This window comes from Argiope bruennichi, chromosome 6, assembly GCF_947563725.1.
Source record: "Argiope bruennichi chromosome 6, qqArgBrue1.1, whole genome shotgun sequence".
NCBI lineage: Eukaryota > Metazoa > Arthropoda > Arachnida > Araneae > Araneidae > Argiope > Argiope bruennichi.
The window spans coordinates 6,991,834-7,017,282 of NC_079156.1; the positions used below are offsets into that span (position 1 = coordinate 6,991,834).

Consider the following 25,449-nt stretch of genomic DNA (forward strand, 5'->3'; position numbering starts at 1 on the left):
AATTTTAACGTTACACAATACAAGCTCATTCATCAAAACAATAAATCTCGTCTTTTGCCAATATAGTTTTTGAAAATATGATCTTCGGACATTAAGTAGGATTTTCACTTCTGCTTTTATTTCGTAATATTTACATTTTTTAATTCCTTTCGATTTATTTAGCTAAATTCATCTTTTTTTGTCTCATCAACTATAAATCTGAGTTGTTTTTTTTTTTTAAAAAAAAAATATGATTTCACATTATTTTTTAACCACCCAAAAAGTCAATAATCTGGGCGAAGAAGCTGCTCTCCAAATGTGGTTAGCAAAGAGCTGAAACCGAAAAGATCCAACCTGCCCGGGTGTTTTATGTTTAATTCAAAGCCGCGTTGATCTCACTCCCACTTTAAAAAAAACCCGCAGATAAGCTGTTTTCTTCCCCATCTACATTCTCGTTTTACCTTATCTGTTTTTATCTTGACTCTGCCGTGTTATCAGCCTGAACAAACTCTTGACCGGCATACTCAAGCATAAAGATTCCCAGCGTCGGAATCCAAACACACTGAATTTCTCCAGATCCGGGATACCAGTAGGGATGAAGCTAAGGAATAAGTTATCTGTCAAACCATTAGTTGAAACAGCACTTTATCAGTTTCACACAGGAGATAATAAATATAATTATAGCTACAAATATATCATGACCTATTCTTGTCGATATAGGATTGTTTTTTGTTTTTTTTTTATCTTGGTTCTTCTAAAGGGATACATGAAGTTAAATTAAGTAGCTATGGAGGACTGAGGAATTCACTAGTATTAAAACTCGTCAGATATTTACACAACTGAAAACAAACGAGTTTTTAATTTATTAAAGTGTTCTTAGCGATAGATCGAAAATGAAGCATGAAAAAATTATATGAAACTAACTCAGTAAATTAATTATTCATTTTACTGAATTAACCAGTTAAAATTTCTCCAAAAATATACAAGAAATAATATTAGAGAATCTCCCAGGCCATTCTGGTATCACCAGAGTAATCTACGTTTCCATGCATCTCTGCTTTTAATCTGGGCTAGAGAAGGTTTAAAAGAAATCAAATAGCAGACTTAAAGCAAGTTTACAGTACCTACCTCTTAGATTTTGTGAAAAGTTCAGTAAAAATAAAAATTTTCATCGTCTTCAATAAATTATTTATGCGATTATTTAAACATGTTTATAAAACAGCCATAAGAATTTTTTTTTTTTGAAAAAGGAGCAACATTATTTATATGGATATTCATGTAAAAACAAATCTGAGTAATCAGGGACGGAGTCAAATGTTTTGGTTTCTTTGTTGAAAACAAATTTCAAGTTAATTGTTCTGGTTTCTTTGTTGGAAACAGATTTCATCACAGAAAATTATCACTATTCTCCGGCTTACAAACATGGAAAGCCAGAGGTCATCCAGAATCAGAGGCCAACGAGGACCAGAGTTCAATCATCCTAAATATTAGGGGTTTATTTATACAGTTTTTATTTATTATTATTTTTTTAATAACGAATTAGGGATAAATTAGATGAAATACATAAAACCAGTTTTAAAATATTAATACAATTGTTAGATACATGAGATAAAAAACAAAATTCGTTCATTAGAAATAATTTGTCGAAAACGATTTTGAATAAATGAATGCATAGATTCACGATAGTTGAAAAAGAAGTTGAAATTAAAAATATGCTTATTTCTATAAAAAAATAAATTAAGCAGTAAATTCAAGAAACATCCCGATATTAAAAAAAAAGCATGATAATAAAAACGATAAAATTGTTGACATTAGAAAATTCAACGTGATATTTCATGCTTAAATATATATAGCATGAAATATCATGAACCGTCACGTTTTTTTTTCTGCGGCGCTCAGAGGCGTAAATTAATTTGTTTTAATACAAGCATTCTGTTCCCAAAATACCAACAATTTAGAATGTCACGGAAATTGCGCTTATACTTAGTATTGGGAAGAAGCGAATATTTATGGGAAGCAGTTTCAGATAAATGATGTTCCCAATCATTTATAGTTCCGTTAATGCTATATTCTATTATATTATATCCTCAACATTTGGCGATGATTGTTCTGGGTGAATCGGTATTGTATCAGGTTCTGAAATAGAAGATGTCAGTAATGTTTCTTTATTATGAAGAAAATCTCTAGAGATTCTTGTGATGTGCAATTACTTCAGTTGGCTGCTTTAAAGACCAATTTATTCTCGGGTAATGAAGACCGAATAAATTTATTTGTTATATGGACCAAAGGAATTCAAATTCAGAAGTTATATATGTATTAATTTCCGTGATAGCATCTCACGCTTAGTTAAAACTTTCATGTGGAATGTCAAACATTGGAGCTTTCAGAATATATATATATATATATATTTCCCTATAAGGAAAACTTGGAGAGCGGCAAATTCCTATTCGAAAATCGCCAGATGATATCTTGAATTCTCCTCCAATTCTCGTTCTTCCTTTATGATCACGAATCGAGAAATTTTTAGCAAATTTTGTGCTTTGACAATTACAGACATCATCAAGTTGCGGATAAAGTCAACATTATAATCTTCCAATTAACTTCCACAATAGGTGCAGATTTAACAGAAAACCCTACGCAAAATAACAAAAATCGGACACAGATGGCACCATATCCAAGAAAGGGAAAGCAGTTACTGGCTATGCTCATTTCCAGATTCAACATTTCACCTTTCCACTTATACGCTCATATTCATCTTCATGAACGTAAACTACAATTAACACCAAGCCGGATGAATGACAGTTCCTCTTTGTTGTTATTCTTCCAGTTATCAAGAAGACTGGCTACCAGTCGAATTCCCATACCGAGGACGACCACAGTGCATCTCCGGCACGTGGGATTTCATATCATGCCTCATCCGTTACTAAATGAGAATTTTGTCACCCAATAACAAACCACAAGGCAACACACTCAAGGAGAATTCCCTTCCTGGAAAGGGAGGGTAAACAAATCCCTGATCATCTCGAAATTAGAATACCCGTACAGTGAAAGTAATAAACGATACTAGTGAAATTGGGATACAGGAGAACAACTATGGCACGCAGTAATTGTCTGATATTGTTCCGGTACTGCTCTAAAGTGAAAAGTTGAGATAACGTGATCCAGACAATAGTACATAGTAATCTATTTGCAAGATCTAAAAAGCTATTTGCAATTGTCGAATTGGGGCATGCGATTTTCCTGAGGTAGGCGTGTCCTTCTACTGCGGCTCAATTGCTTAGAGAAGTTGACTACTCCGACCCGCCACTAAAGAATACTGTTTTAATCTGACTGACTAGACTGCCGCGACAGCATTGGCGAGAAGTAAGGTTGGGTCCTACGGGCCATCACTGGCCATGGTACAACCCTTCCCTTGGGAAGCACGGTAGCTGACCCCCGCCATTTCTGTACTCAGTAGTGTAGCGATAACCGACCAACATGCCAGAAGCTGCTCATCCTCATATCTGAGGTGACCCCTGGTGGGAGCCCCTGAGATAAGGTTAAAAGTTATTCTGACGAAAGGTCATTCTCTAAGATTGTGGCCAATTCTGAACATTTCCGCTCAATGGCCTGCATTAGATTGTTTAATGGGTTTCCATTAAATATTCGGCTAGGAGTGTAAACTCATAATATAACGTACCAAGCTCTTCCAAATAACCTTCTGGGCATGAAACTGACTTTCGATCTTGACCTTTGGACTCTTTGCCTGTTATGATTATTTACAAAAATAAAGCAATTTTCGTTGTACTTGAGCAATAAATCCCATATGAGAATGAGGTCTATATAAAGTTTCACTCGATTCATGCGATACTCAGATACCAAATTGATTACGGAAGTCAAGTCGCACCAAATGTCCAAAAATGACAGAATTTTAAATTTCGAGTTTCCATACGATTTCACGAGTGATAAGATATTGATGATTGCCTTAATTTGTTCGACATCATTTACGGATGACTTACCGGAGTTTGCCAGTAATAAAATGAAATTATTTATTGTCTGTCAAAAATCCTTTATGAACAGCTTTTTTTAAAAATTTATTTGCAGTATTACTATTTCTGTAAACAATACATATATTATTCGGGACTCGAAAATCGTTCTTGATTTTATGGTAGTAAAAAAAAAAACCATAAATGTCAAAAACATACTTTTGTGGTATTTACCTTTCCACTGATATTAAATAAACATATTTAAATCAATGGTGATATCAACATAAAGAAATATGGCGAAGGGGCCCTTTTCTGAAAATATCTAATTTTAAAGACTGGTGGCAGGAAATCAGTATCCTAACAATGGTAAGCGGTACATATTTCTATAGAAAATTGTTGGGTACTTTCCGAACAACCTAATACAGATACAATAAACAATTATTATACTAGAATTCATTTGCAGGATAGTAATGTTTAGGTGTGAAGAACGAATCGAACCAATTGCCAAGTATCCATTTTGATTGTTAAATTTGAATCTGAAGCTTTATTTTTTGTATTGATACCATCTACGTAAACTTTCATTACCAAGTTACATCATTTTAATCTATAAGTGACACCAATTTAATAGCAAAGAAATAGTTTTCCTCAATTTAGATAGTTTCTTTAAAATACTTTTTGTACAATTTTCTACAATATATCTTATATTTACATTGAAATTCAAATCGCTTTCATTGGTGGGAGATTTGCTTCCATTGTTGAAAGCTCTGGAAGATTCTGCAATGCAGATTAACTGAGGAATAAGTAAGTGAAAGTAAATATTACCTCAAAAGACAATACAGGATTCTGATGTTTGAATTTCCTTGACATTTCCATATTTTTTTAAGGACATTTCCTTGATTTTTTTTTTGGAGGGGGAGGGATTGAGCGATGGCCTGCTGGTAAGGTTTCGGCTTCGGAACCGCAGGACTTCAAGTTTAAAACCCGATTCGATTCCACCGAAGAATCGTCGTGCAAGCGGGACTGGTGCACGTTAAATCCGTAGGGGCCAAACACCCTCCCGCTGGTGTAGTTTGGAAGTTTTACGTGGGCGAGGAGTCAGCTCAGATGTCATCCTCGTCATCTGACCACGGTTCAAAATGATGAGGTCCGTCTCAAAAATCTCACTAGTGTTGCTTTAAAACGGGACGTTAATATAACTCACTTTTTTGGATGTATCTAATATCCTTAGATGACGCTTTATTTTATTTTGAGCAATATGTTCTTAATGTATTTTAAAAATTGTTCTACTCTTTTAACTAAAAACAATGTAATAAAATGTAATGCTCAGAAGAGAATAAATAAATAAATAAACCCTTCATTTTCACTTAATAAACTTTTTTAACCCTTTTTTTTTTTTTTTTTGCAAATATATTAACCAACACTAGAAAATTCATGTCCATCTAGACCGATTTTTAACCACCCAGTTACATTTTAGAACTGCTTGCTAAATTTACTCACGAAAAATGCAGTACAAAAATCTATGCACACTGGCAGCATGCTTACGAATGAAATGATTTGTTTCTTTCCAGTGGGTTCTCCCCTCTCTATAATGTTTACCAATAAGCAAATCAGAACTGAACAGTTATTTTACTAACAGAAAAAAAAAATATTTACATAAAGGAAATTAAATATTTGTATCAAAATACGAAAAATTCTTCAATGATATCAAAATTGCATTGACTTTCAACCCAAAAAGTTAATGCTTAACCCTTCAGTACAGAAAAAGTAGAAAATTGGTCTTAATTTTTTTTTCTTTATTGCGTAAAAAGAAAAATGTTTTATAGATATAAATTTCAAAAAAAAAAAAAAAAAAAAAGATACCGAGCGAATGAATTTTGTAAATTTCTGTGGCAAGCAGTTTCAGATGCATCAAAACGTATATGAAAAATGCTATCCTTCTTTCTAAAAACTTTTTGAGATATTTATAAGAGAAATGTGTATCTATAATGTATAAAAAAATTTATTTCTCGTGTTTACTATTATTTTTAAATTATAGAGCATTTTGTTGAATGCATGGGAAATTTTAAATAAACACAGCATGGTGAACGGGCAGAAACACGGACAGCTTCCGTTTCAGACACTTCTACTTATTTTACTTATGAAAAAATACCAGCGAATAATCATATTCGATAAAAATTACCGATTAATAAAAAAATTCCAGTTTTATAATAAATTTTCCTGCTTTTTCCGATATTTCGGAATTCTCAAACGATTCCCGGTCACCTGACCACATTGAATTAGCAGTTTGAAACGGATTACTCAGACACTTAAGTTTTTAATGGCACTATAATCTTATGGAACTCAATTCCATTAGGAAGGTTCATGCGTCGAATGAAACAGAATAAGTGTAAGACTCTTAAACTAACAAGGTTTTAATGTCTGTCCTCGTTTGACATTTAAAAAAAAAAAATCTTTTCTGGGTTAATTATGAAATGAAATTACGCATAAGAAACTTAATTGAAATTAAAAAAAATCAGTGATAGTTATCATGCGGATCTGAAACAAAACTGAAAATGAATATAAAATTATAATTCCATTCACAAAATTTTTAAAGGACTTTTTATTCACTTAATGGCTATTTCAATTGTGTTATGTCTAACAGAAGCTCTTGAGTTACAAAGCCGGTTCCCTGCACAAATGTATCGTTCTAACCATCAAAGACATTCCGTACTCTTAAACAGTTTCCAATCAAAAGCAGTTTCCAGTCTCACAGTATAATGCAGTATTCATTTTATTTATTTTTTTATTTGTGGTAGCAAAGTTATCATACATTTCATTAAATATAAATGAAAAGGTTACTAGAACCACCCCCCAAATAAACCCATTCTTAAAAATGAAATTACTAATTACGAACCAGGCACGCGGTAAATCCCACAGTATATGCGAGAAGAACTAAGACTAATTAAAACAAACGAGTGCCTTCTCAAATGTGGTTTTTTTTAGTTTTAAGAAATGACTAATAATGACATCATATTAAACTAGAATTTTAGACACATTTTAGACTTTTCCGAGTTCGAAAAACACATTTTTGGAAAATGTCCATCTGTCTAAGACAAAGACAACTCAAGATTGCTTTGAGCTAGACGGATGAAATTTGGTATACAAGCCCCAAACCAAATGAGTAGATTCTATCAAATTTTGAGAAAAATCCGTTCTATGGAAATCTGTCCAGTTATTTGAATATAAGCTAACACGATAATTACAAAACATAGAGGGCCAGATGGATAAAAGTCGATACACAGATTTAACATCTTTAGTATACACGCTTACAAAATTTAGAGCGAAATCCAACAACGGGTTGATTGTCTGTACTTTCAGATACACGAAAATACTATAAATGAAAAACGCTGTGATTTGAATATATCAAATTTTGTACGTGATTTTGAGACTTTAAATATAGTTTGTCACATTTTTGTTTCAGGCAGCTGGAAAAAACGCGTCTGAAACCCAAATTCGATTTTTTGGGTACTTTTGACTGCAGGCCAGGGAATCATCGCCAACATATTCGCCAAAGATGACACGATAGATTCAGTAAAAATGCTAAATTCACGCCAAAGGTTCATATTTCGTAACTATTGTACGTGAATGCCATGCAAGGCATTCACTGGGAGAGCATCATTATTAAACTGTATGCGAGAAAGTTTTGGGGAGACCACTCCCGTTAGTTAATAGAGTATCATTAAATATATTTATTATGAGGTAATATGTTACAATAGCATTAGATACCCTTATTCGTAAATACATATTTATAGTACCAGTATGAAAAATAACTTTTACTCTCATTTTAGAAACAACTTTGACTCTAGTCTTCTACCATTGAGAGTTTTTTGGGGACAGAAATATTAATTCATTAATACTTCTAAAAAGAATCAACTTGAAATGATATCATGATCGCAGAGAACGTAGTTTTAGAGGGAAGATTCATTATTACTTCCATCTCTCCATTTGATTTTTCGAAATAGAAGAACATTTTCTAAACATTTTTATGCGTTTACCATCATAAATCAGAGGGAGCGGTCTGCCCAAAACTTTCTCGCATTCTCTCTCGTAAAGGTATAGCCCCCTCCTCCTTCATATATCCTTCATAGGGTATATGTTGGTTAAGGCCACGAGCGCCTTTCATGACAATTAACAAACAGCAACTATAAAATATAGATCTTTGGCCTGAATTGAACGTGCGACCCTACGATTAATCCCCTGGCATATAATAAATACACAAATACCCACAAACCGAATATATATTCTGGGTGTCTTTTTTCCCCATACTATGGGAACCAAAATCTGACACACAAGATTGTGGTCACGAGATCATAATGGCAAATTTCCACTTTCTTTTAAATCATTACTTCCACGATAACATTTAAAAAAATGCCTGTTTAAAAAACAATACAGACCGCCAGAATAAGTTCAAATTTGATACGGATCTATATTTTTAGATAAATCTCAGCGACACATTTTATCTATCTAGCTCCTTATGCTTCGTGTTCACTTGTACTCGGATAATTCCCTCAAAATGAATTTCGTTCAAAACTTGAAGGAAATTTGAATCAAATTTGGTGTAAAATCCATAAATCTATTCCAAAGAGTTTTTCAATTATCATAAGACAGACAGACAGGCGTGATTCCAAAAATTGTGTTTTTTGAATTCGGGGATGTCTGAAATGTGAAAATGCGTCGCAATCTAGAGTTCGAATTTTTTTTTTTTACCGATTACGATACCTTTTCTAACTTCATGAGAAAGTAAGTGAAAACAGCAGATTCCGATTTTCAAAAATGAATTGAATTATTAAATTTTATTTTCAAAATGGTTTTCTCAATTTCTTTCCTTTTTAGTATTGCAAATCTGGCAGATATAGATTTAATCTAAATGTGTGGTCGGTTCCATCATTTAAAAAGTCCCGTTTTAAGAAAAACTAACTCAAATCGATCCATTATATATGTGATGAGATATTTATTCCTATAGAGTCTTTACACTAAATGAGTAGATTTCCATCCAATTTTGAGCAAAATCCTTTTAGAGATAGTCTGTCTGTCCGGTTGTTCGAATATACGTTAACACGATAGTTACAAAACGAAGAAAGCTGGATGGATAAAATTCGGCACATGGATTTAACATCTATGATACAAATGCCTATCCAATTTCGAGCCAAATCCAATGCCTGTCGTTCAGTACTTTCAGAAATACTTATTGCGACAATACTTTCTCTATATTTCGCATACGAGAAAAAATAATACTTCCTTCAAGCTCACTGTCAAAGTGAGTCATAAGAGGGAAGGGGAGACCTATTCGGGAAGGGAAAAATTCATTCATAACTTCAATGAAATCCTATTTCGCCCTAAGTTTACCCGCCTACTGAAATACAGAATCTAGATTTTTTTTTTTTTTATAAATATATAATTTAAGTTTTGAAATCATCAGAATGAAGATGGTTATCGCGAAACAACTTTAGCCCATATGCTGTTTAATCCTATTCGACTTATAAAATAATCCATATTCTATGTAAAAAGTAGAACTCATGATAAGGCACTCAAAATGCAGCTCCGCAGAAGATTTTACAGTTATTTATTAACACTTTGCACTCGGATGGTGACCATTCAAGGCGGTGCATCATTTTGACATTTTATTTGTTTATTATTTAAATTTTAATGGTTAAAAATACCTACACCAAAATGGTAAGAGGATGTGGAAAATAATTCGGGAAAATATAATTTGAAACGGTTGTATATATATTTATTTTTCGGAACATTGAACAAATCCTTGTCTTAAGTGAATAAATATGCATCGAATTCTTTTTCCGAGTGCAATGGGTTAATTGCTGCCAAGTTATGCAACAATTTTCCGGAAACTTTACAGATTTTGCATTCAGCTTGCATTATCTTCTTCCCAGAAACAAGACTATGAAGAAGATTTCTGAAGGAGCCTGCTGTACAGCGAGGGTGCAGAACTCGTTTCTTTATCGGGTTACGAAATAACGGGAGACACCAGAAGATAAATGAGGACTTGCAAAATGGCTTTTTCACCGAGAAACAAGATTAAATTGCCATCTATTAATGCAGTTTCTTCAACACCAAACTAATAAATGGAGATACATTAAAAATAGGCTAAAAGAAATCGTTATTGGCAATCAAATGTGCTAGGTCAGATGGTTCAGATCTTCCTCCCCTTCCCCTCCCAAATAAGATTTCTTTTCATTGCGTTCTAAGAATTTCCATTGATATTAGGTTTCTACTCATGAAAAACATTGCATAACATTTTAAATACATTGCAGTTCTATTTCAAATACAATTTTCAAAACATTTTCCCTCCAACTCTTTTTGTTAGAAATTCTTAAATGTAGGAGTTTAAAAATCGAAATTCGGAGGAATTTTGATGATTCCGCAATAAATTATCTTTCTAAAAGTTATTTTGACACAGTTTGAGAAAATGAAATCAGTTTGCCATTTTCATCTAGAGTGGGAATCAAACTTCTAAGCTGATTTGTTGATAATAAATGCATGCAACATGTTCTCGGTTACAAAGAATGTGCACTGTAACAGTAAAATACATCATAATAAATCCTGAAGTTCCTGATCAGAGTTTTAAATTCAAAAACTTGGCATACAACATTAATGCAATGGTTCAGGAGCTTGGCATGCAACTACTCAATTGCAACGTAGCGAAATATCTCGAGTCTTCTTGCTCACTCACTGCTAATTAAAGAGAATATGTGTGAATATATATTATAAATATAAACTCATATTAACCCTTTACAGCCAAATGTCTTCTCTCAGCCACCATTCAAGACGGTGCATCGTTTTGACATTTTATTTACTATTTTTTTTTTTTTTTAATTTTGTTAAAAATACCTACAGAATGTTAAAATGATGTAGATTTATTTTTCAGGGAAACTCAACTTAAAGCAGTTCCATGTGTTAAGTGAATAATTATGCATCAAATTATTTTTTCTACTGCAAAGGGTTAACTAGAAAATTAAAATTAAGTGAAGTTTTAATTTAAAGCAATTTTTAAACAGTCCATAAATTTTTTTAAGAAAAAAATCTATCCTTCCTATGATACCAATTACCTTTTCCTCGTCTTTTTTAAAAGTTAAAAAAATATATTATTTCTTCATAATTTGGATCCCCATTTGTTTTTATATTACCCAGAAACTTCTCAACGTCCGTCCCCAATTTTGTAACAATTTATTAATATAGGAATATTTCAATATTTTAGCTAAATTTTATTTATTTTGTTAATTATTTTAACCTTTTTTAATATTCACATTTTTTTCAAAACGTGATATAAATATGTAGTTCTGATATTTTAAAAAAATCAAACAACATTCTTTCATAAATAATTAAGCAATTGAAAAACAATATAACATCCACATCATTTTTTTTTTTTAGTTATTTGCCTTATCTAACATTAGCTACTGAAAAGTCAAAAACCTTCAAACCAGAATTTAAATACATTTCAAGAGCTGCTAATAAAATCGTTAGATAACGAATTAGTAAATAATGCAAATTCCGAATTAAGTAGGCAGTCCAACTATGCATCGCTCTTCGTTTAAAACCCATTTTTTGCCTTTACGGGGTTCGGCTTCACAGAGATAGTAGGTCAGAAGTAAGCTGTCAGTGATTGGTGTTGATATTGAAGATAAGAGCTGTTTACGAGTGAAACGTTGGTTTGGTTTTTATGGACGCAAAGGTCGAGTTTGCCCGAACTCCACACAAAACACAAACGTTTCGTTCCAGTTTCCTGAAATGGGAACTTGTCAGACGGGAGGGACATCATTCGTCTTGGAAATTCTAGTCAAAAGCTGCAATCCCAGTGGCGCAATAAAAAGCCTATAGATACCTTTAATGCCAATCTTACAGAAAGCTACAAAGAAAATATTTTTGCGAACATTTTTAAGGGCATAAGTCTAAGAAGAAGAAATAAAACGTTAATACTATTCTCCGGATGCCATTTACCTCGTCGACACAAGTGGCGCACAAAGAAACGATCCGGTTTAAAAATATGTCGATAATGAACATTGCAGTAAATTCTCATGGAACAGGGTTAGAGTTATTGGAAACCGCACAATTAGGCAACATGGGACATAAATTTATAATATACATTTATGTACAAATAAATAACATGCACAACGTATTTTCCAATAAAACATGAATTTTTAACTATATTATATTGTAATCTACTACAAAAAAAATCAAGCCACAAAATAAAGCAATTCTAACCACTTAAAGACAATACCTACCCACAGCTGTAAGATCCTGAATCCATTCAAATATCAGAAACTGATTTATCAGATTACAACACTGTTTTAAAGTATCAGTAGGACTGCTTGTGAGGATGAACTTTCATAATTTTGAATCGTCAATCGATGAAGCCACATTAACGTCCCGTTTTAAAGTAACATAGGGTTATTTGGAGACGAACCTCTTAATTTTGAACCGCGGTCAGAAGACAAAGACGACACATGAGCTGGCACCTCTGCTCATTTCTTGTCATTTTTTACAAGTCTATCTTGGACATCTATAAATGATAGTTCTTTATTAATTTGCAGATCAATTGTCAAGCTTATGTAACCACTACAAACGCTCCTTCACAGGCATAAGATGGACAATACACAAATGATAATTCGCGTGCAAACCTCACTGGTTAACAAATCCGTGTACAATAAGAACTTACACCATCTTTCTCGAGGCTACAGCCGAGAGAACAGAAATTATCTTCAGAATACAACATATAAAAATGTTTTTAGAGCTTTCGAGTACGAATTGCAGAATAAGAAGAAACATCCGTTAATCTGAGATACGTATTCAATAGAATCAAATCTATCAAGCCACTGTCAATAGCAGTTCTTCATCAGACAGACCTAAAAAGAAACTTTCAGCAGCAGAAACTTTCAGTCCCCCTCTGATAAACCCAACGTCCCCCGCCCCTCCTCCGAGAAAAAGATGCCAAAGTTGTAACTTATTGTCACAACGGAAGACGGTACTTTCAAAGCTTAAATTAATTATCCTAAAATAAATAGAGTACCTGATTCTGAAAAAATCTTGCAGGTGTTGCTGAAAAGAAACTTTTTTACAAGCTGCTATAAGAAAACTCTACAGGTTTAATTTTATACCTGTTTCTACGTCTGTGCCTGACTGCTTGATTTTGGAAGACGATCCTATACGAAACCAGCAGGAATGGTCTCCTCAAAACTTTCGCGCATACTTCCTAATCCCAGAGAAATGCCTTTGGCATTGGCGTACAATAGTTACGAAATATTAACATTTGAAATGATTTTGCATTTTTACTTAATCGACTGTGTAATCCTTGGCGAGTTTTTGGCGATTAATCCACGCATAACAGCCGAAAATCTAATCAGATGCCTTATTTTCAACCACTAAAACCAAAATTTGATGCAGAACTACACTTGTAGTCACAAAATCACATTACAAATTTGTTAAATTTAAGTCATTGCGTTTTTCAGTTATCGTAATTTACATGTTTCTGACAGTACTGATAGACAGACGTTCAGTTTGTTTAATTTTAGTTTCTAGAGAATTTTTAGTTTGTCTTATGGTTTTAGAATTATCCATTTGAGTAGCCAGACAAAATGCCAGAGCATTAAATCGGAAAGATCTTAGGGAGCACCGATTTGAGATGTTACCATTATATTTTCACACACCTTACAACTGTCCTATTCGCCACAATTGAAAATTAATTATCACTCTAGATATTCATCAGGGTTTCCTACTGTCAAATTATGAAAATGTGCAAAAGCGAATAAGTTTCAATAAATTTATAATTTAAAAAGCTTTAAAAAATATCTCATTATGAATGGTCAGATTACCAGCAGGTTCCTCCTCTCCCTTCTGCGCGCAGATAAACACGGATGGTTATCACAGATGGTTAGAATTTTTTCCTCACTTACAACCGAGAAATAACATGATATCTTTTGCCACTCAAAACGTTTAATTCCTATGTCCTCATCAATCACATTATGAGCAAATAAGTGTATTAATTCCTAATAATAAAGGGTAGGCCAGCATAGAAACATCAAGGAATCAACAAAGCTTAACACGTAATCACTTGAAAAATAGGTTTACACAATTTCTACGTCAAACCGAGTTTTACAAGAAATATTCAGATTTCACTTGCCCATAACCTAATGGTAATTTTGTATAACTTTCACTTAATGAAAATTTTAATAATAGTGCAAATTAATCGAGTAAAATATCTATGAAAAGAAAAAAAAATGATCTGTCTCTTCAGTAATTTTTTTTTTTTTTAATTTCACACGATTTTTCCCAAATGAGCTTCTTCATTTAAAACTTTATTAGAAGATTTACCCAAAGACAACAGAAAAATGTGAATGGATTACAAAAAAACTTACGACAGTAAATTTAAAATAAAATTTTTACTGCTATGCATAGCTTAAAAAAAAAAAAAGATAAGATTAAAGTAAAAAGATAGCATTGCATTAATCGAAAATAAATAACACTGCTTACACACAGAACCCCAGAGTTCGTTTTGTTCTGCTGCAGAAACCATACCAATTAGGAGAGATATTGCAGGAGAGGAGAAGAGCACATTAGTTATGGAGTTTTACTGAGCATAACTAACAAGGCAATCATTCATCACACAGAATTTAAAATTTTTCAAAACAAATAAGGGAGCGCGTTGCATTCAATAGAAAATACAAGTGATTTCTAAAACACTTATAAAAATTTGCAATCTGGTGAAATATATAAAAATGTTAAATACCAGGCAAAATGTAGGGAAACATTCAAAGCTTTATCTGAATTGCGCATTTTTCATTGTATCCATTATTGTAACATAAAGGTGACAAAAGAAATGACAACATTTGTAAATAAAATGGAATACTACTGCGCTATTTTTTTAACTGCCATTCATATTACCATAACTCATTTCACTTCAACCTCATTTATTTTCAAAATATCAATATATTTAATTATTTTATGATTTCTATGTCGCCAAGCATTATATATTCTGACTGTCCCACCCCCCGGGCGGCACCTCAGACACGGTGAAGTGAAGCTTTCGGAACGGTAGTTGGTTCTCGCTGCCTTAATAGGTATAGAAATAGTTTCAGGTGATTACTCGATAGCGATTATGGAATTTTCTTCCTAAGGGAAGAGGTTGTAATGGCTTTTAAGACTCAACTACAGTTCCCGTCTATGGCGTCGCGGTGTCCGGTCATTCTGATTTTTCCGTGCTCCTTCGAGCGGGTCAGAACAAGTCGCCCATGATATCCTGAGAGTTCACCCGCATACCAGCTTTAAATTGGTCAGATTTCACCAACTTGGATATCTTCATAGTTTTCTTCTTTTTTAAATCTAAATGCCAAGGCTGAAAGAGGCTTACATATTTGGTTTAATTTAGTTTAGTTATATTAACGTCCGGTTTTAAAGCAACATTATGGCTATTTTGGGACGGGCCTCGTCATTTTGAACCGCGGTCAGATAACGAGGATGACACCCGAGCTGGCACCCCCACTCAAAACTTCCACACCACACCCGCAGGAGTTCACCAGATCTGTTTCCACAACGGATCTTCGGTGGAATCGAGTCTCGAACCCGAAACTCTCCGATTCCGAAGCCAAGAGCTTACCACCAGCCACCGGGGCCCTACTCACTTTCCTGAATATCCCGATTATTTGATTTTTTTTTTCTTCTTCATTTTACTTAATGAGCACACTACAACAAATTTACAGGCTCAATCCCTCCCACCACAAACAAATATAAAGTGTAAAAAATAAATATTCCATTATAATTAAATTTATTCAACGTGGCGTAAAAATATTTCAACACAACAAATATAATGGTTACAGGGAAAATATTTTCATTTGAGTCAATGAGTTTTCATAATAAAATAGATATATTCTGTCTAATAATAAATTATACTAACCATTCTTTTATATCCCTCTAAATAAAAATTTGCATGCTCTTGGTCTCGCATAATATCTTCAAATCATTAAATACTCGCAACACGTTACTCTATCAAAAGTTCACATTCGGAAGCGAAATATTCATAGATGTAAAACTAGAATTCCAAGCTCTTGCTTAAGCTGAAGACTGCATTTATTTTAATTAGGTGCTTGCATGTATTTTGATAATTTTGTTCACTTTAAAAAAGGCATTTATTGAGCAAAATTGATACAATATATATCAATCAAAATATTTTCTACAATTTTTTTCACATTTTCGTCCAATAAGTCTTGCATTGATTGCCTTCGAATTTTTTTGGTCCTCCAGGCCGTTCTTTGTCATTGAAATCACCGCTAAAATCGTTGAAACCGAAAAGTGGGATATGACGGAGCAACATCACCATAAGTTTCTAAAAGTGTCCCATGGGCTTCGGCGGCAAATTTCTTCAAATCCAACAAAAAAAAAAAAAAAAAAGCAATGAATGTCGAAAATGCAATTTGGAGAGTTGCATGATTGGGGTCTTTATATACTGAATAACTCAAAAATACAAAATGAAAAAAATTTTAAAATGATAACAATAACGTAGCAGTAAATTGGTAAAACCCAAAACCATTGTCGTTTATATAAATGCTTCGCAGGTTTACCAATAAATGTCACTAATTAAAATATATGCAAGCACTTAATAGAATGATGTGCTCTGCAAAAGGAATTTGGTTTTGCCTTTAATGATGGAATATAATTATCAATCAGTAATTATTGTGGTCCCTCCTGAAGTAAGTGCTAATGATCAAATCCGATACATTCTTTGGACTGGATAAGAGCACTCTTAATTTAACTAAATTTTGATTCCAAATGGCATCTTTCATCAAGCAGCAAAATTGTAAAAAATCCAAAATTTGAAATTCTCTACAAAAAAAAAAAAAAAAAAAAAAAAATGTCGCTTAATAAAAAAAAATATTAAATTATTTCTCACATTAAATCCTTGAAAATCCTCGATTCTTTTTTATTTTTTTTGTATAATACTAAAATATAACCTCTGGTTAAATTAAAATTAATATGGAATATTCTGTAACAGTTCAATTTGTATGACAAAAGAATTTTAAAGTTAAACAAATACCCTTAAATTCCAACCTCCTGACTTTTTTTTCATATTTTAAGATGTATAAATTAAAAAAAATTTATATAATAAAAAAAGATTTTTTTTAATAAATTAAAAAGACATGAAAACTTAACCATGCCAAATGCAAGAAAAAAAATTCCTAAATATTCACAGAAAATTAAACTATTTTATAAACATGATTAAAATTCCAATTTACTTAACAGTTTCTATATCAGAACTTCATTAATAAATAGATATTTACTAATTGGTATACATGTTTTGGTTATTTTTTAAATAATATACTTTGTCATACAGTATGGCATGTCATATGTCAAGAAATATATGTATAAATGTAGTCTTACATTACATGTCTTGCAATGCCAAGTAAGAAACAGCATTATCAAAAACTTTTGGAGTATTTAAAATACTACATATACTTTTGCTAACTATTTATGCAATCAGATTATGATGTTATAAAATAGGTATTTTATTAAATAAATTTGTCACATTTTATTTGGAATATACTTTTCTTTTACTTAATTTACCAATTAAGAGCTTTTTCTAGTGCCACATTCCCTTTTTGTTTGTAATTTCATATTAAATGAAAAATTACACATTAATGTAAGTTAACAAAAGTTTGAAAACAGCTTTATGTGAAGAAATATCCAGAAATATCCAAAGAAATATCCAGCTTTAAGAAAATTATACTGAATTAAGGTATTCATTTTGAAACATATTTGCTCAATCATAATTTAAAAAAAAAAAAATGCAACTGAATGAACATTTAGATAGAAATTTTTTTTTATTACAAATATGGCAATCACATATGCAAACTATTCCCACAATACAACAAAGTAAAGAAAAGAAAAGAAAAAAAAATGCTTCCAACCTCATATTTATTGCAAAAAGGATTTGTTTCTGCATTCTGGATTTACCTCAATATTTGTAGATGAGTTTTTAGGACACCTAATGTAATGTTCCGCAGGAAAAGATTTTAAGAAAGTTATCTTATACAGATATATTCAATATACTTTTCAAATCATAACAGAAAATTAGGAAACTAAATTAATTTTTAGAGAAAAAAAACATTATTAGTTCATTTCATATTTTTTCTTTGGTACTATAATTGTCGTATACATGATTTTTTAAACCAGTAAACATTTTTATATTCATCTTAGATATTTAAATGTGAGTGATTTTTCCACCTAAAATATAATCGATAAAATAATTTTATTTTTCAATTACTCTTTTTCAGATTATCAAGAAATAAAGGATCTATTATGTTAATCATCTAACTTTTCTGAAAACTAAAAAAATTGTAAACTCATAAAAATTATGAGAATTCCCTTAGAAAGATATAAAAATGTGCAGTACAGAAAAAATAAATTTACTTAACTACTAAAGAAAGAAAAGTAATTGTGCATTACAGCAATCCCATATCCACTTAAATTATACTTTGTTCAACAAACAATAAGAATATGCAAAAAATATCTTCATAGCACATCACACATCAGTGAAAACTACACATCTGAGGGGTTAGTCTATTGAATGTGGACAATCAATCGCTCAGAACACTTGGATCATTTTCACACTAAATAAAGATATTCACAATATCTTCATTGCATATTGTCGTGACATGTAATGATTTCCCAGCATCAAATTGCATTAGCAACAGAAACATTTACTCCCTTCATTTCCATTTAGGAATCATTCCTGCACATCGATGACTATATAATCAAGTGACAGATTTTTCATTTCCTAATTATTTTCTTTTTTTATTAAGCAGTTAGAAAGTACCCACAAATACAAAACAAATCCACCTACCAAAAATATACTTAAGCAACTTTTTTTCTGAATACATCCACACAACTAAACATTCAGGCCTTTTGTGAAAGTCAGCTATTACCCATCTTGCATAATAAATACATGACGATCCCTCTGATCATCTTATTATTTCTTCATTTATCCACAATGTCTTTAGTACTTAGAACTATGTGAAATATCTTTATTTTTGGAATATTATATTTTTGTAATTTAATAAAGGCACCCTCATTCAACTTTCTTGCAAATTGTTCTTATAAATAATTTTATTAGCCATCATGAAACTAGAAAAAACTGCACACATTACTCACACTGATTTTTGATAATTAATCACAATTTCTAAAAGAACATTAAATGAAATTCTATTTAGAAATTACAACAGTTGAAACTTAAAATATATACATAAAAAAATAAAGAGATGTAAAAAAGGAAATTATTTAATGTAAAAAGACATAGTGTTCATTTATAAGTCTTGTTTCTGAATCCAAAACTTTTTTAATCCCCATCCTTTTCAAAGGGCTAAAAACAGGTCTATGAATACAGGAATAAAGGTCTATGAAAGAGAAGGAAATTGTTATTAACTGATTTCAAGGAAGAATGAGAAATACATCAAATGATCTGAAACAATACTCATATTAAATGATGACTAACTCCTTAACATGTTAGTTTTCTTCACTAATATCCAATCTGGGAAGGCGGTATTGCATTATTTCAATTAAGAATTCACAGAATATTTGTCATATCTATGGATAATATGTAATTTATGCATCAATTTACATCCCCCCCCCTCTATAACTTTAGATTATGAACTGAAAAATATGGTTTTTCAGTGCAAGAAAGTCGCAGTTAAGAAGTTAAATTATCTTTTAGCAAATTTAGAGAATGACGAATTATTATTGTTACAATGACAAATAGAAAACTTGAAAGTGAATGTATAAAATAATGTCATTGAGTAAGTGATCATTATCTTATAAATCAATAGTGCAAATGTTTTTTGAAAAATAAGGCATTAATTTATAAATGATACAATTATTAGGAAATAGGCTTTATAAGATAATGTAAAGAAATAAGAAAGACAATACATTCTAATGACTAATTAGAATGTATAATTAGAATTTCTTAACAAAAGAAAAATAATTTTAAATAAAAATTTGGGACTTAAATTGAATAGTAAAGAATATTAAGAGTAAATGTACATATAAAAGGCCATGAAACATATAAATTAATAAATGAAAAGAGCAGTGTTTATAAAAAATTATTTTTATTTTATATCATTAATATATTCCAATAAATACATCCATCAACTAAGAAAATGCCAAACATCATACTAATGACATAAATAAAGTGAAAATGCCAAAAATAATACTGATAATAGAAATAAAGTATCAGCTAATATGTGACTTAATATATATACAGTTATGTTTATTTTTTCAACGAAACTAAGTACCTAAAATATAAATTGCAACATGCATTTATTAAGTTATTAAAATAAAAATATTATATTAAATTATCTACAGCAATACAAAGAAATTCTTAAAAGGTTCTATCCAATGTCAATTTATTTGTATAAAAAAATAAAATCAATAGAATTTCGATCATATCTACAATATATATATTTACAACTATTACTAACAAAGAACAAATTAAATTCTTTTCAATTTTTAAAAATAAATTAAAACTTTTTTATTTTATTAAACAAGCTTTTAATTATTTAAAAAAAAAGAAAATTAAGAATATCTACAAAGTCAAATCCAAAGCTAAAAATTGTTAATTTGCAATAATTTACATATACAAAAAGCTCATTATGAAAATAATTCAACATCTCAAATGTTTGAAAACACTTGTCTACTGAATTTTATATCAGTCTTAAACAAAATGTCAATTAAGAATACTAAATATTTTAGTTACAAACATACTTAAAACGTTACAAGTACTTCAAACGTGAACACAAGCATTTCATACTGGATTTCATTTTTTTCAAAATTGCACTTAAACTAAAAATTATGTCTCCAATTAGTATAACTGAACCCATTAAAGCTAAATAAATTATCATTCATAATAAGTTTTAAAAATTAGTAGCATTTTTTAATTTAATAAGTAACTACATTTTCTTTTAGAAATAATGACATTAAAAAGTTAAAGAACCATTAAGTTTTCCACCAAAGTTTTATGCAAATAAGGATGTGAAAACTCCTCTCAACCATCAGTTTCTAATGAAACTAATAGCTGCTTTTAAAATAATTAATAAATATTTGAATAATATTATTTTTTACAATGAAACTACTCGATGGATTTCCACATGAACAACTACGACTAATGAAATACGTTAAGATGTTAAGGCTTTTCACTGTTGCATCACTAATAAACAAGCTTTTAATAAAAATATTTTGTTTACTATAACATTACTGAATATAAAAAAAAAATATATTTTCTTTGGTTCCAATAAGAGCATGATAAAACTTAAAGAAATATAGAAAACGTTTAGGACTTTCATTATGAATATCTTCATATATAATTCATTTCATATCAAATATTTCAATCGACACCATTCAAAGAAATAAAAATTGAAACATTAAATTCCTTTAAATATAAAAGGAAAAATAAAATTATACAGTAAAGCAATGCCGAAATTTAAAAAAAAAATAATGTCCAGTATTTCCATTATAATAAAAATAAATAAAATTCAGCAATTAATAAGATCTGCATGAAAATTATTACCATGAAGAGTACTATGTATATATATAACATGATTTTCATATATGCTATGCATAGTTTTATATAAAATGTAAACTATTTTTTAAAATTAAAAAAAAAAAATCTGAGATTGTAATTGTCTAATATTCTGTCACTCGCATATCTTTAGTTAGAATCTATCATTTATTCTTAATGCAATAAAACAACTACAACAAAAAAAATCATGTTTTTGATATCAATAGAAATAAATCACCAATATCAATCCAGGTTAAAATCTTACATTTTAATCACACAGAGAAAGTAATCACGTAATTTTCAGATTAATTTAAAGATGTTTTATAAATGCAATGCAATATTTTTGATTTATTTAATTTTGCTACAATAATGTTTACAAACATGCATTAAGACCTAGATTATTATACACATAAACAAAGCAAGTTGCACTCCTTACAATAACATAAAATTCATGCATCATTTAGAAGCCCGATGATGCATTTATAAGCACCATATATATTTTGTATAAGGGCAAAAAGCAGGATAACTTTCCTAGTAAGGATGTTTTGCAATATCATGTAGACCACGTCTTTACTAGCGACTCGTGCACAAGTGTTTGCGAAATCATCTCCTTCTTTATTTCCCTTTAAGTCATTGTATTTTTAACTTTTACAAACAGTCAGACGTCCTTGAAAAAACTTCTCCAACCATGAGGATCAATACCTCCCCCCAACTACAATTTTCACGCCGACCCACCAGGAAAATATTAATATTTCTTCACAATATGTTATCTGATAAAATGCAATAGACGGAAGAAATGACAAATGTGCAGAGAAATCTAGCATACGGAACAGAAATGGTACGATATACATAACATAACAGCTATAATACTTGTGAAAATTTGAACATACCTTGGAGGCGAGCGTTGATAATATTACGCAAGGACACCCTACCACCCACTGAAAACACCCACCCTGTAGAAGTACGGGCATTGCGTCAATATATCACGTGACACACAAGTCCCTGGGTTCAACTACAACCTTCAGACGAGGAGGGAAAGTTAGTTTCCGGTGGTGAGCAATTTCAAACACTTCGACACAGACTTTTTTTTTCCTCCCCTGTTTGTTTTGCTCTTAATATGATGCCAAATCAAACTAACAAATGAGAAGTTGATATCTGCAGTGATAAATAACCTGTTAATTTGTGAGAAAATGAAAACTTTTTTTATTAATTTAAAAATAATTGTGTTTAGTGTTTTATTTACTTCAAAGCTTAAATAAAATAAATCAAATTCTGGATATGCAGCTTACAACACACATAGCTAATTTGTGCAAATATAAAGTATTCTAATATATGAAAGAGCGAGAAGAAGAATATTTCTTTACCTGTTAATTTCATTACAGATCCAAAATTTAAAAATAATAATTATCGACATCTTCTACATCATACTTCATAATAAATTTCAATGCAATTCAAACGTTTTAGTTTTTAAAAAATTTAAGCTGTGTGAAACGTCACCTGGTGTGAATAAATGAAAACCGCGATCATTACGAAAGGTTTCAGGAAGAAAGGTTTTTCCTTTTAATCTAAATAACACATTTTAATAGAATTTATAAATATCATTGTTTTGCCTTAAAAATATATGCGTTTCAGTCATATGAGAAACAGATAGATGAAACTAAAGAGTAAAAGTCTCCAAGTCGCAAAAGAATTTCTTTCATCACGAAATAAGCATTGCTTTTCTATTCCAGAAAGAGTACAGGTTTTAAATTAGATTTCAATTGTTTTATGATACAAAAAGCCTTTTCTGTAAAATGAATATCGAACTATTTAAGCTATTTGGTCGCTGAAAAACAGGAAATGACGCCTTTAAAGCATAGTGATTAATGTCATTGCTCTGTGGTAAAGCCGATCTCTCCATGCGTGTGCTTACATTTGAAAATGCTCACGCAATTAAGTGCGAGGAGAAAATATAGGAGAATCCTTTTTATGCTAGTACACTTGAGCTGTGTAAAATGCGATTGGCTAATAAAATTGTGGAGTTAATCTGAATGAATCCTTTTTTGCTTTTATTTCTGAATATGAATATTTGGCGATTAAACAAAGGACAGTCAACTACTTTCTGATAACCGCTATAATTTTCCATACTTCATACTTGATGGATTTTATTTTGTGTGCCATCAACCAAGATATTTAATGAAAATGGATGACAGTTTGGATCGTATATATCATGGAAAATTATTATTTTGGAATGTAATATGACAAGGGATTTTTATTTCAAAAATTAAAAGAGCGACGAAATTAACGTCGAAGAGTTTAAATAAATAATTAAAAAAAAAAAAAGGATACTACTATAAATGAAATCTTACTCAGTGGTAGATGCAAGCATTTATTTGCCCTAGTCAGTATAATTTATGAAGTCTTTCTTCTTTAATAAACTGGCAGCTTAGTTTCATATTTACTTTAATTTAATCTACGTTTTAAGGATTCGTTTTAGATTGGATTAATTTTTTATTTTTGCAACTTCTTGAAATGTATAATGTTATTTCGTAAAAAAAAATTACAACCCCATTTATTAACAATATTGTTTAAGCAGACTATCATAGATATTTGTAAATACTATAATTACAAAATGTATGGAATATAGCAGACAAAATATTTCTTGATTCATAAAATTTGTATTTGTTACAAACTTATTTATTCGGCAATTTGACAAACGACCTTTTTAGATCGACTTGTATGTGCCCTCTCCCCTCCCTTCTTACCTTAGCACTTCTTGGTAGTTGCCCAGTCAAGTCATTCATCTAACCTAATAAGTAATGTATTCGACTAATTGTTTTTAGTCCTTAAATAGGTATCATTTCGCATTGCCTGCAGCATTTATTTCAGACGAATGATTTCTGGTCAAAATATAAACATCGTGACCTAGACAAACATTTTTTTTATCAATCTTATTTCATTCGGACCATTTCACTTTTAACAATAATAAGTGGAGATATTAAAGGCCTTGAAGCTAGGAAGAAGAAAAACGGTAAGCATCAAGAGCAAAGTAATTAATTTAAATGTAATTAGATTTTTGGTTATGGAAAATCTCGAAAACATTTATTTATGAAGGGTAGTTAGAAATAATGAAAAATATAATATTAATTGCAAAAATATTTATTTGACAGTATGATTGCCACGTTATCTTAGATAAACAATATATACAAAAATATTTACAAGATAAATGAAAAAGTCCAATGATAAGAATAGAAACTATTTATTTGACAGTATGAGCGCAAAAAAATCGGCTGGGCAGATTTTATTGCCAGAGAACACAAAACGAAATTATTACAAAGATTGTTCGATTATGTCACTGCAACATTATTTTAAATAGTAAAGAAATAAAAAATTATTCTTGAACGAAAATCTGCAAGATTGATAGATTGAAAATAGATTGCATAAATAAGCAGCTATGCTATGATGTTTGTGACAGTGGAGAAGAAGGAATTCTATTATGTGATCCTCCAATGTGCCCACAATCGTCTCATAAACGAAGAATTTAAGGAGTTCTTAAAAGAAGAAATAGATGAAATTCTTATTCAGAGACAGTGCAGTCCATGCAACATGTTCAACAAGTCCAACAAAGTATTGTGGTACTTAAAATACCTCGATGGGAAAATATGCTAGCGTTTCATCAGATATGAACACATGTTCTACAACAGCAGACTTGAAAACACAGAAAATATATATCTGCGATATTCACCGACTTAACGTGGTTGTAATACCACGTTTTACACAATTTATTGCTCCCCTCGACACCTACTATCACCCTTCTTGCCGCGTTTAGGTAATATCCGTTATTCGAGAACTGTACTAAGTGCTACTTTGAAGTAGTATTTGTTGGGCACATCTGTTTTTAAACCTCCAAAAAAACATGTACTATGTTAAGACAAT

At 30.9% G+C, this 25,449-nt stretch overlaps 1 protein-coding gene across 1 annotated transcript in view; it reads right to left on the bottom strand.

Moving 5' to 3' along the window:
* LOC129971382 (zinc finger protein 761-like) overlaps positions 1-22,626 on the bottom strand; it is a 50,746-nt gene extending 28,120 nt beyond the window's left edge. The window contains exon 1 of the mRNA XM_056085096.1: positions 22,425-22,626. The gene's annotated coding sequence lies outside the window, so the exon portion shown is untranslated. The remainder of the gene's footprint in view (positions 1-22,424) is intronic.
* Between the last annotated feature and the right edge of the window lie 2,823 nt (positions 22,627-25,449).